We start from the raw sequence: 16,521 nt of genomic DNA, 5'->3' as shown, positions 1-16,521 counted from the left end.
TCTCCCACTTCTTACAATCACATCCTGGGCTTGTGCCTTGGACAAATAGGTCCTGCAACAGTAGAAGACAAAGAACTCCTTCAAAGTTTCTGGTTCTCCATATGTGTTATATAAATTTGTATCTCCTAATTTCTTTTTCCCCTAAGTAAGCCCTTGAGTGAAAAACGAAGTCAGCTTATTCCACATGCTTTATAATCTCTATTGTTGCCATAGTGATCTCCCACTTATATCCCCTCCAACTGCACATCATTCTCTACCACCATCAGTGATGATAAATTGGGTAATAGAAATACCTCTGTACCCACTTTCCCCTAGCAGGATGATTATCTCTGTGTTCCATGAATTTAGGAGAAACTCAATATCACAATCGCATTTGGAAGGCCTATTTCCTGTGGCCACTTCCAGTATCAATAAATACAAAATGTAATACTAATTATTGCATCACTCAGGGTCACAACAGGAAAGAGCACATTCAAATTAGAATAATTCAAAGGAGGCGTATAACAAAAGGACAATTTACTAAAATGAGATTTAGGAAGAACCACAAGTGATAATGTATTATTCCAGACTCTTTGCTACCACCCCTAGTCCAAAGGTGGCAATGAAAGGAGGAAGCAGTTAGCAGAATCTGAAAGTTGAAAGACAAATATAGAAGGTCACCTTGTGACAATCTGGTGAAGGAGCATTTCAGGAAAAGGGAACAAAAAATACAGAGACCTTGAAACTACAGTGTGCCTGGCATTGTGGAGGAAGAGCAAGTAGCCCAGTACCTGGAACAGAGCAAGAGAAAGACTATTAGAAAATGAGGACAGAGAGGTAGGAAGGTTGTACGTATCATAGGGGTTTGTAGGTTATTTTAAGGGTTTTGTTTTAACCTCCATATGTTGGGAAGATTCCAGAAGGTTTGATTCTGATTTACATTTTTAAAGGATCACACAGGAAACTCCATGGTGACAACAGACATGGAGACCAGTTAGAGTATTATTACAATAATTCAGATGAAGGACAATGTTGTCCTGGACCAGCTTGGTAGTGGTGTTGGCACAAAGGGATCAGATTTTGGAAACATTTTTTAAAGTAAATCTGATAGGAATTGCTGAGGAGTTGAATAAGAGTTGTGAAAGAAGGAAAAAAGAATAATCCCAAGTTTTTGGACTGAGTAACTTAAGAATGAAGTTGCCATTCATGGAGTTGGAGATGACTTCGAAAAAAACAGGTTTGGTGGGAAAAACAGGAATTTCTGTTTGGATATGTTAGGTGTGAGATGTTTTTAGACACCAAGTGGAGGTGTGAAGTAGGTGATTGGAAATCCAATCTGGAGTTCAGAGGAAAGGTCCAGGCCAGAGATATAAATATGGGAGTGTCAGCACATAGATGGTACTTAAAGTCTCGATACTAGATGAGATCACCTTAGGAGTGAATATCAATAAAGAACAGCACCATAAATCTGAAATATTAATCAGTCCCTGAGCAAATTTTATTCTAAAATGATTGTTCTGAGGAACTTGAAAATTGTGGAAGGTCAAGAAGAGACTATTGGTGTCTGCACCAATTGACTGGAAAAGGACAGATTCTGATTTGGCTCAAGTCCAACAGGAAACTGCAGGGCAGATTCCGGGGGGGCAAAGGAGAGGCAGATGCCTGTGGACACAGGGGCACCCAAGGACCCATCCCAGGCACTTAAGGCTCAGAGGAGCAGAATATTTTCTGTTTCAGAAGAAGAAATTTCCTTATACCCCTGCCAAACTTTGTGCTTATTGGTGCAGGGTGAGCCTACAGCTTTCAGTACTACCAGCCAATCTGCTGAACTGCGGCCACCAGAACTAACCATAAATATACTTTAATTGGGTAAAGAAATATAGCCAAGAGCAGAAAAATAAGATTGGAAATACAGGTGATATGCAGATTCTAAAAAGTCTTGTTGACGAGCCTTAGGAGCTTAGATCATCTTTTCCATAGGCATATGGAAGTTCATTTGTCACCGACATTTCAACAAAATCCAGAACAAAGGGCCCTGGACTGAAGATTCTACTAACAATTCTAGTCCAAGAAATGTAGTTTAGGCACATCTTACTTCCTCAGGCCAAGCATACATAAAGCTGAATTTTTCATTAAAAAAAAAACAGGAGAATTTGTATGTTTCACGAGCACTTTCACTATAGGATTTCTCTACCTTGCAAACTGTATCACCACTGTCACCTGCTTGATTTGCAAGCATCAGCTTAGGTGCCATTTTGTAGGAACAGAGCTGGAGCATGGAGGATGGGACCCTGTGCTCAGGCTTCTCCATGTTGTAGGCAAGAACAATACCATTTTCACCTTAAATCTCAGGGTTATTTTAAATGAAAGGCAATAAAAAATCGAGTGCCTTGAATTCCTCAATAGAAATGTGCTACACAAGTGTGAAGTCCATAAATTTTATGAGCGTCTCCTTTTCTGCAGCCTAACAGCTGGCCCATAAGGGAAAAGGATTGGTTTAGACCCAAGTTAGAGTTACTAAGGGCAGCAGTGTGATCATCTGACGGGAGGTGTCAGAAATCCTTGTTAAAAGGGTAAGAAGGCCGCACTGCCCCTGTTCATGTAGATATCAGGATAACAACAGAAAACGGCAGCCATGCAAGTTTTGCTGGACTCCTACTGGAATGCTGATGGAGAATAAGATGATGCTGTAAAAGCCTTATGATCCTGTGGTGAAGGGGGGCGTCCTAAGTGATGGGCCATAACCAATAACTAGCTCACAGGATTGTTATAACATATGCAAATAAAACATAAGCACTTTAATTATTTATATACTTATATAAATAATCACGTGTTTAGAAGCTTAATCTCTACCTTTCTGCAAGAATGTAATCTACATGAGAGCAGGACTCAAGTTCAATATCGTAAGCATTATACCCTACTTTTCAGTATAATACCTGGTACATAATAGGCTGTCGGTGAATATTGGTTCAACCATATCCTGGTGTCCTGCAATATTATCACATCCTCCTTCAAGAATGAAAAAATGAACAAAATCACTGACTTTTGTAAACTTAAGTATTAAATCGTGTTAAGCACTAGATCCCATTCTGGGCCCAGGTAATACCTGAAACATAACAGGCACCGGGACTAATTTAATGGTTTGTCTTCTCCACTTGACTATAAACACCATGAGATCAGGGATCATCTTTTGCTTGCAACACTGAGCATGGCTCCCAGAATATAGTAAGTGCTTTCTACCTCTCCTGCCAACTCAGTCAAATCTGGTGGACCTCTGAAAGATTCAGGGGCAGTGGAGTTTGTAAGAAGTAACACCAAAGTAAGAATCACAAGCCCTGGTTTAAATTTCGACTCTGGCGCCATCAACATAGGCATGTATTTAGACCTTCTGCACTTCATTTTTCCTCATCAGCCTAGAATATAATCTCTAAATTTCCCTTCTCTCTATGGCTTCCTGAAATGCCCCTACTCATCAGAATTTGTTTAGGTATCTAGTCAGAGAGACAGAGAGACAGAAAAAGAGATTACATATGTGCGTTATGTATGTACTTTGCTTCATATTGCAAACTTTCTCTATGTTTCAGAAAAATGATGGGCTTCCTCAGAAATGTATGTCATATTAAATGTTATATTATAAAGATTGCTCAGCCTAAATGCTACCCTCTCTGACCTTCTCATTTAAAGGAAGCCTCCTAGTTTGTTCACTGCTCTACCACAAGACCTAGAACAGTGTCTGGCCAGTAACTACACTCAATAAATACATGGTGAATGAGAGGAAAAAAGAAAAACATGGAGGAGAGAGTGAGAGAAAAAGAGAGAAGTGTTTTTTATTCAGATCAGAAAACCAGCAGAGAAGGAAATGAAGTATATAAGGGGAACTCAAATTATATACTGGTAGTATTGTTTGGGTTAAAAAAAAAAAAGAAAAAGAAAGCCTCTGATACACCGTTCACTTGCTTTGCTGACAGTTAATTTTTAAGAAGGCTGAGGCTGTGATAAAAAGTATGAAGGAAACCATTGGTAGATATCATTTAAAGCCAAATTTATTAAGTGATCGTTAAATTGCACAGTTGTACCCAGTGAATTCTTACTTAAAGTCCAAAGGAAAAAAATAAATAGTACCCCAAGCCTAGGAGAACTAAAAACTCTCCCATCGCTTAATAGAAAATCATTCATCCCATTCATCCCATTTCTTAAGTGTGTCCTGTGGGCTAGATTGTATTTCGCTCTAATCTTAGGAAGTAATTATTACTGTCCTCAATTTACAGGTAAAAAACTGAGGCTCAAAGAGGCCAAATGACTTGTCTAAGGTCATTCAGCTAAGGGCGGGATGAGATTAAAGTCCAAAGCTACCAAATTTAAAGTCTAGACATCTTCCTTCATGAAATATGTAGAAGTATTCTGTCTCTAAGGAATATAGACTTTTCTCTCAAACTTATAAACCACCTCATGAGATAGAAAAAGCCTAAAAACCGTATCAAGATCTTAGACGTAGTATTATTGAAAAGTTGCTTTCAGAACGAAATGCTTTCATTTTAATCCTGTTTGCCAATAGACTTCCATTATAACATTTGAAAGCACATTTCTATAGAAAAACGAGGTCTCGGGCATAATAGAAACATCCTTACTCAAACAGAACTCTTTAAAAAATCATGCTCCAGATCAAGTTAATGTATAATAACAAAATATTCACATCAACCAAGTCCCCCAATTCAAACAAAACACAGAAATCACGTCTGACAATGGTTCAATGGTCTAAAAAGGAAAACAAAGGACAGAAGCTCACTGCCTTAACAGTTACTGTTTTATGAAATCCCCTTACTGAAATTCCACATGTAGCTCTCAGTAGCTGATAGAGCTTGGTTTCAAAACACATAGAGAAGCTTCTGGCTTCTAGAAATAAACAACTTGAGCTGGACTGCAGTGGAAAGGAGACAGAAGAAATACAGAGACTGAATTTCAAAACAACTTGAAAGAGGACTAATGAGGAAGTTGATTTCTAGAAATACACAGCCAAGAGCATCTGAAATGTAACTGCTATAGGAGTCCTCAGGCAACAGGCCAAGTTTACTTTTTTACCTTATAAATTCATAAAACTGTTGCATTTTAATGCCCAGGGGCAAGTGAAAGTCTCCACTCCTTATTTTTGATGCAGAATACATGTCTGGAAAGGTCTAGCAACTCATGCAGTGGAGCACAGCTAGTTAGAAAGAGAGTCTTTTGAGCCATTCCACGAAGGTAAGTATCTTTTGATAATTAAAAACTATTAAAACTATTAAAAACGATTTCAACTCGCCTAAGCACATTGGGCAACATTAACAAATTAGCAAACCACTATAGATTTTTAAAAATAATTACCTTTCAAATTGTTAAAATAAAATGTCATTCAATAAAAACAACTTTTTGCAAACATGTGAACTCTTTGGAGTCAGGGTGTTTGGTGAATCTCTCGATCAACAGGTTGAACAGAAAGCTAAGCGGTCGAGCGTGTATTAGCAAGGTTAAACAGTGGGATTTAGAACAATCAGCGTTATACGCAGATAGGATGAAAGAGGCTGCGGAGAATTCAGAACAGCTAGGATATTATTAGCAAAATATTTCTCTAATAGAACTGTGCCGGTTGACACAGGATACACAGGGATCAATTCGGAGTGGAAATGAGAAAGGATCAAAGTGCCATGGAAAATAGGAGCAAATGAGGAGGGACTGAGGGATGAATCCACTCAGCATGACATGTCTCCCCGCCTGGCAGCTCTGCCGGACCAGCAGAACACGGTTCTGTCAACAGACTTGTCCAGAAAGGGTTCAAGAAATAAAACACTTCTACAGCTCTGCCAAGCTACATTTAAAAAAAAAATTTTTTTAAACCACTCTGACAATACTCTCGGGAACGCGAGGCTCCAAGAGTCAAGCAAGCACAGAGCTGAGGTTTCTGCTTCATACCTTCTTGTCTTCGCTGTTTCCTGTACAGACCAGGCACAGAGATACAGCTGAGAGATCACAGAGTAAACCAATATGCTTTACACGTTGTTCCTTGCATTTTGAAAGGTTTTTTTCTAAATGCCGTTGGCAGCATTTTTTATTATTATTTTAATCGTTTGCAATTTCATGTTGGCCTTTAACATAAGGCTGTTTTCCACGTTTGTTGCCAGCAGCAGAACTTGGTCAGCTGCCACTCCGAACGAGTTCCACACTATCTCTCCCCACTATCTGTAATGTGACCCACTTTTGGTGAGAGAAAAGAGTTCCTGATCCTTAATTACTGCAGCTTGAGGGAAGCTGTTTGCCAGACATGGGAAGTTTCTGACCCTCACGGAGCCTCACAATGTGCAGGTCAAGTGTCTGGTCCTTAGAGTGAGTAGCAGGGTGTTGGACACAGGGGAAGGTCTCTTGGAAGGTCAAATTAAAAGAAGGCCAGCACTGCATCTGCTGATTAGCGCACCAGACTGGGACTCCACGCAGCCCAGACGGGGCTTCCTGTGCCACTGGGGGGTAATTAGGGAGGTGGCAGTCAACACAATGGGACTGCACTGGGGCCCAGCAGCACCACTCACTTGCCTCGTGAATGTGAGGGAGTGAATCTCACTGAGCCTGAATTATAGCATCTAAATGTGGGGATAAACATTACTAAGTTAACTAGTAAACATTAACCATGTTTGATAGGAAAGTGTCTGCACAAAAGTCCTTTGTGAACCATACTATGACTTATGGAGATTAGTTATTAATGTTACCAAGCAAAATCATTTCTTTTCTGAGTACACGCACACACGCACACACGTACACACGCAAGATACAGAGGGAATCATTTCAGTTAATTCATTATTTCAATATATTTTGCTTTCCTTAACTTACATAACTTAAAACTATTCTTTATATGAGTGTGATATATTCTATCGGCCTGATAAGATGCAAAATGAACGTCTTTGACGCAGTGAATTGAGGTACGGCCTTACCGGGGCTAACGGGTAGTGGCTCTCCCGCCATACTCCATGGGCTGGTGACGGAACTGGAAACTGAAGGTAAGTGGAGAAGCAATCTGGGGAGTCCAAGTCATCTCCTTAAACCTGTAAAATCCATTTTAAAAGGGAAAATTTACATCAAAGGACAAATACCTTATGATTCCACTTATATTATGTACCCAGAAGAGTCAAATTCATAGGGATAGAAAGTAAAATAATGGTTACCAGGGGCTGGGCAGATGGGGAATTATTGTTTAATGGGTACACAGTTTCAGTTTGGAGTGATAGGAAAGTTCTGGAGATGAATGGTAGTAATGATTGCACAACAATGGGAATGTACTAATTAATACCACGGAACTGTACATTTAAAATGGTTAAAATGGTAACTTTTATGTTACATACATTGAGATTTTTGAGGCATTGTTAAATGCATGGAACCAAAAGATGTATATCACGTTCTATCACAAGTCAGTAAGGAAAGGAAAACAGTTATTAGGAGATCTTCCATGTTCACTTCTGGATTGGCATGAAGCCAAAGCAAATTTTAAAAAAGAAAGCTGGAGTGTCACACTGATTGAATTGTCCATATTTTACTAAAACATGGCATTGCTACATCTAAGTACACTCTGTCCCCTGAAAAAGAATGGGGACAACTTTATCAGCTATAATTGAGTTCCAAATACTATAAAATTCAGAGAAAAAAAGTCATGAATAGGATGAATAAAACAATATGGGACCCAGAGCAAAAAGAATACTTATATTTCACGGCTTACAACCAAGATAAATATATACACAAGAAACACCAGACTGAATTCATTGCAAAAAAGTTTTATATTCACAGTAAAAAGGAAAGCAAAAGGAATTTTTAGGTAGATATAAGGACAGTAAATATGAAGGAAATTTCAAAACCATATGAAAGTGATTAACTTTGTATCATCTTTACGAGCAATCAGAAGACAGATAAAAACAGAGAAGACATCCTTTCTACTTTCAAAGAGCTATAGCAACTGAACTGAGTTAATACAACCTATTTCAAAACAGGATACTTGTGAAATCAGTTGTGATGTTCTAACTAGAAGGAAAAAAAAAGACAAAATTCATTTTAATTAAGTCAATTGCTTGAAAGGAAGTCACTCATTTACTATGTCCATAAAAGCAAGATCATTTCCAATTTGACAGTCATCCCAGTAGATTTTGTGAAATACTGGAAATTTCCAATGCCTTTGCTAATAAATGAAAGTGTCAGATCATTTCCTCTTGCAAAACAGAGACTTTGGCATAATTTTGATGTAAGCAGTATGTTTATTTTAATGTCCATTACTGCCTTGAAGTATTTTCTTTCTAATAGACAATACCTTCTCCAAATACCTGCATTTTTTTAATCTGCGAACTGGACAACAAGTTACAAGTGGTTTCATCTGAGCTAGCAAGCTCCTAAGGCCTCTTGCTAAATTCGAAAGAGTGTGGCAAAACAGAAGAAAGAAATTGAATCTCTGAGCCCTTGGGGGCCTTAGAGAGACTTGGAGAACCAAGAATAACTAAGATGCACCATGTCCACCAGACACACAGCCTCCTGGGGAGAAGGTGGATTTCCCCCAATTCTTTACAACATCCCCCAATTCTTTACAACATCTTTTCAAGATGGCCATCTAATTTTCATTTCACTTGTTTCTTTTTACTGTTGCTTTACAAACATGACAGCTTGGTCTCAGAGGAGCAAAATTTCATTTCTTTCCTAATCTTTTTCCCCCTGTTCACACCTTTTTCTGCTTTGTTTTGAAAATAGTTATGCCAATTCTAGTGACTGGGTTGTTTTCTTGTTTGTTGCCTTACACTGGGAATTGGATTTATTGATCCAGTGACTACCCAAAAGCCCGACAAAAAACCTGAAAGTTTTATTGCTTTTCCATTTTCTTCTAATATAACTAGAGATTGCTTTATCTTTCATTAAGAATTTAAAATTCAAAAATTATTCCATTTATTTATTATCTTACCAGTATAACATTAAGTCTGAAATAATTTCTATGAATTTAATCATTTTACTTTTTACAATTGCTAATTATTTCACTTGGTCAAAACTAGATGTATGTTGTTATGTCCTGTCTGAGATACACACACCCTCATCCACACAATCACACACACGTTCCTGTGCACACACACTACATACCCATCTTGGCTTGAGTCCTCATCACGCTCTCAGGAAATTCTAGCAAGACTTTCCCATAAATAAAACTACGATAATTTATGCCTATCAAAAGACAATGTGTTGGGCTTTCCCGGTAGCGCAGTGGTTGAGTCCGCCTGCCTATGCAGAGGACGCTGGTTCGTGCACCGGTCCGGGAGGATCCTACATGCCGCAGATCGGCTGGGCCCGTGAGCCATGGCCGCTGAGCCTGCGCGTCCGGAGCCTGCGCGTCCGGAGTCTGTGCTCCGCTGAGCCTGCGCGTCCGGAGTCTGTGCTCCGCTGAGCCTGCGCGTCCGGAGTCTGTGCTCCGCAACGGGAGAGGCCACGGCAGTGCGAGGCCCGCGTATCGCAAAAAAAAAAAAAAAAAAAAAAAAAAGACAATGTGTTGATGTAAATACACAACTACAAAGTGTTATGAACTCACTTACAGGGCATTCTTCATCATAAACAACCGTATTCTGTTTTAGCATTTGTTGCTGAAATATACAATAGTAGCAGACACAACACAAAAAGCCTAAAGGAATGAGAACATTTGGCCTGTGTAAAGAGTAAACAGGTTTTTCAAGTATATTATTTTTCAAAGAAACAGTCTGGAATATGAGAAATGAACGGAAAGAAGCATGGTATTAATGCATTTTCTTTTTCAAAATCCTGAAAACCAGCCATATGTTCTACATTATGAATATGCAGATGGTCTCAATGCAGTTATTTTTTTCTCTAATTAAAGCCATCAGGGTAAAATAACGCAGTCGTTTAGGAAGCTGATTCAGCTGGGTCTCTTTCTTCCCTTCTCCAGAAGAGCACCAAAGCCTTTACATGTTTATATAATTTGGGAATCCTCGCTGGTAAATGAAAAAGAGAGCCGAGCGGAGCAGCAGGAAGGGTAGCTTTATTCTTTTGTGCTTTGCGGTAGGTTGTGCACTTTATGAAGAAAATGCATTTCACAGATGGATTTCTCTTAGATATTTTTGTTGAGACCCTACCTTTGGCATTTTGTAAGCAATAACTTCACTGAATTCGGCACCCTTGCTGTGTCTGCCCTTGATCCAACAATGATGTTGAAATCAAGCATATCAAGTTCACCTGTCAGCCTGCCTGCTTGTCCCCTTAATGACAGCTCTAAGCTGAGCATGTCAGCTGGGCCTGGCTGAACTGCTCAAGGCAGAGGTTTGATATTCTATTATAAGGTGCCTTCCACTCCTCTTTGATGAAGGCGGGAGTGGATGATGGATGACACGTATATGAACTATTACTATACTTGGTCTTCATTTGCAAACAGCTCTGACAAAATAATTCTGTCCCAGGCTTTGTCTCTCTCCCCTATACCTCTGGCCCTTCAGCAACCATAGACCTACCTGGCTTTCAAAGGTGTTGTTAAGAAGGCAGCACTAGAGGTGGAGAAACGAGCCTTGTGAAGGTAAGCTTAAGTTTCAATTCATATAGTTACCTTGCTTGACATCATCATTATGATGAAACCCTTTTTCCTTAATACATACAGATGTTGCTTAAAAAAAAAAGCTATAGGGAAAGGGATGTATGGTGAGGATGCCACTCTTATAAAGTGCTATCACAGAACCTAATTTTTTTCATGCCACCAGACCTATAGAGCTGAACTCCTTATTGCTACAGCGTTGGTTGCCAGAGCAATTTGGGGGGCGTGGAACAGCTCAGTGAGATGGGGCAAGGAAAAATGAACACCCACTCATCTGGAGGGTGGCCATCTTTACAGGGAACTTGGAATCCTTCAATGTAAAAGTTTTTCATTTAAAATGAAATAATAATCTTTACCTTAACCGAGTAAAGACTTTTCTTAAAAAACTGTACTAGATGTAAACTTCATGTTTATCAAATTTTACCCAAGCACTGGCACAAATACAACTCCAAACTTGAGAAAAGACAAAGGGAGAAGTCTGACATCTGATGCTTACTTCAAATAAAACGTTTCCCTCCAGGAAGCACTCAGGGAAAGTCCATATTCTGCACAGTGAGGTATCTCCTCCCCTTTTCTAACATGTGTGCGTTGGAACATTTCACCACCCGTCTGAACCAGAATTATGTATCACATGAAGTATCATAAGGTTCTCGGGGCAAAATGGAGCCACAAGTATTGTAAGGTCTACTCGGAAAGGTCATGTTAGCTGAGTCTTCTGAGGGTTCATGTGACGATCAGAAGGTCTGCCTAAACTGGTCCTGGCGGGGCTACTGCAAACGCTGCTGGGAGGACAGAGATTTGAGATATTTCGTCCTTCTCTCCTAGTGTCTTAGTGCTCATGAAAGCTACTAAGCTCTCTCTCCACATACACCTTTCTGGATGTCATGTGTGACTCTGGAACTAGGACTCTACAGGCCACACTGGTGCTTTGCCAGTTGGCTGCTGATTAAACGCTGCCGGTAGGACACAAGGGGAAGATGGGAAGGCTGGGAGAGGGAGAGGGGATTGGCTCCCTTTTTCTGCTTCCTGAATCTCTTGGACTTTGGCTTTATGAGCATCACTGAGCAATACTTCATCAAACCATCAATAGCAGTCCCTTCCAGTAGTAGGAAGTCTGGAGTTCTAACATTCACAGAACCAGCCTCATGGTGCCACCTCAGAGATTCCAGAACCGGTCTTGGCGCGCTCCTTCCAAGATTCCAGCACCAGGCAGCCAGCACTCACTCTCAGAGGTCTATGCCCCAGACCCACAGGGTCCCTCCTCTGGACTCAGAGACACCAGCACCACATGGCACCCATACCTCAAAGATTTTCTGTTTGATAATCTCAACCTCTTCCCTTTGTTCCCCCATGCCTCTTCCTGCAGGTGGGACGAACCACATAATTTGCAGTTCCAGTGAAAAGTGAAAACATTATATCCCTGTTCAAAAATTACTAAGAATTTCAAGATGGCAACAGCAGAGCATTAAACCAAGCATGGGGCCCTTCCAAATGCAAGACCTTGTGGAAATGCAGGGGTCACACACACATGAAGCCACTCTTGTGGACAGGGACCACCTCTCTGTGATACATTAATGTTCATTTGGGGCATTTTTAGTTCATTAATACCAAATTAGCAATTCTTCACTGCACTTTCTCTGTTAAAATGAGCAGTTTAGTTTTTTGTCTTGAAACTGGATCCTAGCTAAGATCCTATTCTTCTGCCCTTCGTGGTGAAAGAGTGATGAGAGTATGTCTCCGGAGTGACAGTAAGGCCTCTTTTTCTGCACTCCCTCCTAACAGAAAAAACATTCCGAATTCAAGTTCCAGCCCTCATCTTGGGGTTCTCGGGAACAGTGTTCAGAAGTCCATAGTTCAAACCATCCTGACACATTTCATTCATGTCTGCTTCCTAGCAATATATCCACCAATGTTCTGAACATTCAGAGTCCCTGAAACATGGTAGTACACACAGGCGCAAGTAACCTATCTACGTATGACACTTACTCCCCCAATCATTAATTTAAATAGAAGAACAAATAATACATGGAAACTACTTAGAAGTTTAAATTCCTCAAAGTCCTTGGCAAGTTGAAAATCAAATCATGCAGTAGTAAGCATTACCTTCAATAATCATTTCCCAATCTGATAAAACATTGCATCTGTCTCTCTTACGTCTTCTAGGAGCAGAGAGAGAAATTCCTTTGGGCAGCAGAGACTAACAGAAGGGCTATCAACTATTAACTTGAGCTCCCTCCAGGAGAGAGCCCTTTAGTCGAGCATTCTCAACTGAAGACTCTGCAAAATGGAGCATCCTCAAGTCCTAGGTACTAAAAATAAAATGTACTTTACTCAGTAATTGGAGAGAACAGCATTAAACACTCATGCCACAGCTACGGCAGGATTGGGTGCAGTTACCCTACACTACCGCAAAGCTTTGTCAACAGCCTAGGTATGTGATAGCACCCCCCGGCTACCATTATTGAACACTTATTATGTGTCAGATCCTGGACTAGGCATTTTAACACAGATTTTCTTATTTAACTTCAGAACAGCTCCAAAATTGGTATGGTTATACCTACATTACTTAGGAAGGAACCCAGGCTCAGACTGGTAAAGAAACATTCATGGTCAAGCTTAAGAGTAATTCCAGGTAATACAACAAAGATTTTCCTTAATTTCTTCTAGAAACAAAACCCAATTTCTCCAGATGTTTTCATATCATTTCCAGAAGCACTGTTACCAATTATTCTCTGGGAACAATTGTTTATCTTTTGAGATGAAATTAACTTAGTAGATCACTAAGATCCATTCTTCAAGGTGGTATCATGCCAAAGTAAGTAGCTAAGTAGAGACCATCTGGTGCTAAATGCTATTAGGTCAGCCGCTAACCTTCCAATCGCTTCTTGGGTCTCACACAGAAGACAGCACTCGAGACTTCCAAGAGCTAATTTAATCATTTAGAGTCAGGTTTACCTCTAAATAACATCACACGTCAGATAAAATCTAGAAAATGCAGTCCATTATGCAGATATTTTCAAGCATCTGGCTATCTGATATTATGGAGACAGGATGCCTGAATGTTTACGTGAGGTCTTTGGTTTTTATTTAGGTATTTGGCATTAGCCTATACTTTTCCCTAGGACTACTTGCCAGGCTCCTTAGTCAAGCCATGATTTTATGGAGCAAAAAATAAATAAATAAATAAAATTACACATATACATTCCATTTCCTCTTCCTCTTCTCTTGCTTTGACAGCTCCTATGAATGAAGGATCCATCATTTTGTTTCTGTAAATATTAATATTAAAAATAAAAGTAAACATAGATTTGGACTTGTATCTATGAATAAGAATGGAAAACATAACTGGAAAGTTTCGGTGGGTGCTGAATTATCTGGTTAAGGGCAGTAGATAGTCAATTCAGGAAGGCATAGAGCAGCTTCACCTCTGCAGATTCCTAAAGCTGCAAATCTATTTAAAACCCAAAGTGGAAAAACTACGTGTCCAATTAAGCACGGTGAGCACAACTTGGAGCCTTTCTCTACTAAACACATATACTTTAGAAATATGAAAAGGGTAAGGGAAAAAGAAAACCTGCAGTGTTTCAAAACTCAGGAAAAAAGTCCATGAAGTTTAGTCTTATTATGCAGACCGATGGCAAGCAAAGGGATCATTAAAACCCTCTCAGGGCATGCAGGAGGCTTGTTGTTTCCCAAAGAGCTGCAAATAATATCAATCAGATGCAACTCAATATTGGGCTGAGTCAACAAACCCTTCCCCCCATCATTCTGCCATTAATTGTATACATTTGCACTTCTTTAACATCAGCAAACCTCTCAGTCGAGAATGGCTTTTCGAGAGATATGCAGCTCTGCTCGTACCTTAACAATACACCAAACATTACCTATGGTAAAGCCCATACTATATTATCTGAACATGTCCTTAATGCGGTGACTGCATTTCTAATCACTTCTCCACATATTCTATTCTCAGTTATGAGCAGGGCCATTAACCCTTTTACAATACTCTTGGTACAAGAACTTTCTCATCTGCATTAACACCTGCCCTAGAGAAGTGTATAGGCAGAGTTCTTTGAGGTGCATAGGCCTATATTTACTCATGCTCATCTCAACCATATAACTAGTGCTCAAGAACATCCCAAAGAGCATGTCGGGGGAGGGAGGTGGGAGGGGGAAATCAAAAAGAGGGTTCTAGAATAGTAACGAGTAGCACTTATATAACTAGTGCCAGGTGCTGTTCTAAGCACTTAAAATTTTACCTCATTTAGTCTTTACAGCAAGCCTAGGAGGTAAGTACTATTATTATCCCAATTTTACAGTCAAGGAAACAGAGAGTTAAAGTAATTTGCCCTCGTTCACACAAGTGAGAAGTAGTGAAATTGTGATTCAAACCTAGGTAGCCTAACTCCAAAGTTCATGGTCTTAATTATAATGTCATTTGTTTTTTTTTGTTACAACCGAACATATTTTGAAAGATGATTCCAGAAGGCCCAACAATGTGAGTGATTATCCTTCTACCAACGACTATAATCAAGCAAGAACCAAAACGATGGCTTTTTAAACCTGCTCCTGACTGACAGAGATAGAAAGATAGATGATAGAATTTATAATGTATATAGTTAGATACATAAAATAAATTAACTGTCAATACCTTCATAATTCCTTGAAAAACAAAGTCAGAAAAACAGTAAATTTTGAGAAAATTTTTAAAATAAAAATGGAGAAAATTTCTTCTAAGCAAGAAATTATAGATCAACTGAAGGTGCAATGCTCCAAAAATAATTAAAAAAAAAAAACTGGGAGGAATTCAATAGAGAACTGAAGAAATAGGCTGACCACCTCAAGTCCTACATACTCAAAACCTCAGGTAACATATTTTATAGGTTCCCAATTCCTTGAATATCCCTATATTTATTTGTAAATATAAAACTCCAAAATCTCATTTTTTATAACAATCCCATAAGTGGGTTGTCTCTACTCTCCATTTTGTAACTCCATTGTCACTTGTAATCAAAACAAGACAAAAAGACCATTTCTATATATTTTGTGCAATTCTATTTGACTAAGAGTTTGGGGACCTCTAGGATGGGCGGGCATTTTGCCTGATGTTATGAATATGACATGTTTCCAGAGCTCTCTTAGCAGTTCACAACTGAGAAGGCAGGAGATACATATGCACTAAATAACTCTAATAAGAGGCAATCTCTGATAAGTGCTAGTCTGGAGAACTGTGAGAGCTGAGAAGGGCATCTGAAAAGCTTTGGGGAAGGGTTGAGATTTGAGATGTTAAGATATCAGTGACAAGAGACACGGGAGGAGGGCATCTGAAAAAGACAAGTCAGCCCCAGACAAGACACATGGGGTCCAGGGAGAGGGAAGAGGCCAGCACAGGATGCTGAGAAGTTGGCGTGTCAGATGGGCAAATTGTGGAGTCGTCAATAGGGCCGAATAGACAACCTAGGAACAGACTGGAAGAACTCGAGTTCTTAGCTAAGTAAGCTGGACTTTCCCCCCAAACCAGAAGAAAAGGCCAAGTTATAAAAGCATGTGGTTCCTTCTGGCCATTCAACTGCTTCTCAAAAGTGAGAAAGATATAAACAAAAGCACTAGCAATAAGCATACAGTCCTTTCTTCACTGATTCCATGTAATTTGGGGGTGGGAAAAACTGACTCCTACTATGTGATTTAATGGACCTGGCGTCAGTAGAACCAAGTTCTAGCTGTGATTACTTATTTACAATGTGACCTGGGGCTAATCACCCCAGGGCTCCTGTGGGCCAGGAAGCTAGTTTTGGAGAATGATCCCGTTGACACTCTCCAGTTCTCTGTCAGTTAAGAAGGAAAAGCCCTTACCCCACCCTCGCACAGGAAAGCTTTACTCTATATATTGGGCTTCTGCATAAACTTTCAGTGAAAGAAAATGTCCTACAGTTTAAACACCATTGGAGGAACATCTGACTGTATCA

General features: G+C 39.7%; 1 long non-coding RNA gene across 1 annotated transcript in view; it reads right to left on the bottom strand.

Annotated features, from left to right (window-relative positions):
- Positions 1–672: 672 nt before the first annotated feature.
- The window catches only part of LOC132519668 (uncharacterized), a 31,926-nt gene continuing 16,077 nt past the window's right edge, over positions 673–16,521 (bottom strand). The window contains exons 2-4 of the long non-coding RNA XR_009540233.1: positions 6,933–7,043; positions 2,916–2,988; positions 673–770 (exon numbers count right to left, since the gene is read on the bottom strand). This is a non-coding gene — a long non-coding RNA (uncharacterized LOC132519668). The remainder of the gene's footprint in view (positions 771–2,915; positions 2,989–6,932; positions 7,044–16,521) is intronic.

This window comes from Lagenorhynchus albirostris, chromosome 4 (genome assembly GCF_949774975.1).
Source record: "Lagenorhynchus albirostris chromosome 4, mLagAlb1.1, whole genome shotgun sequence".
Taxonomy (NCBI): Eukaryota; Metazoa; Chordata; class Mammalia; order Artiodactyla; family Delphinidae; genus Lagenorhynchus; species Lagenorhynchus albirostris.
Note: the sequence above shows the minus strand (reverse complement) of the source record. Positions and strands in the feature narration are given on the sequence as shown.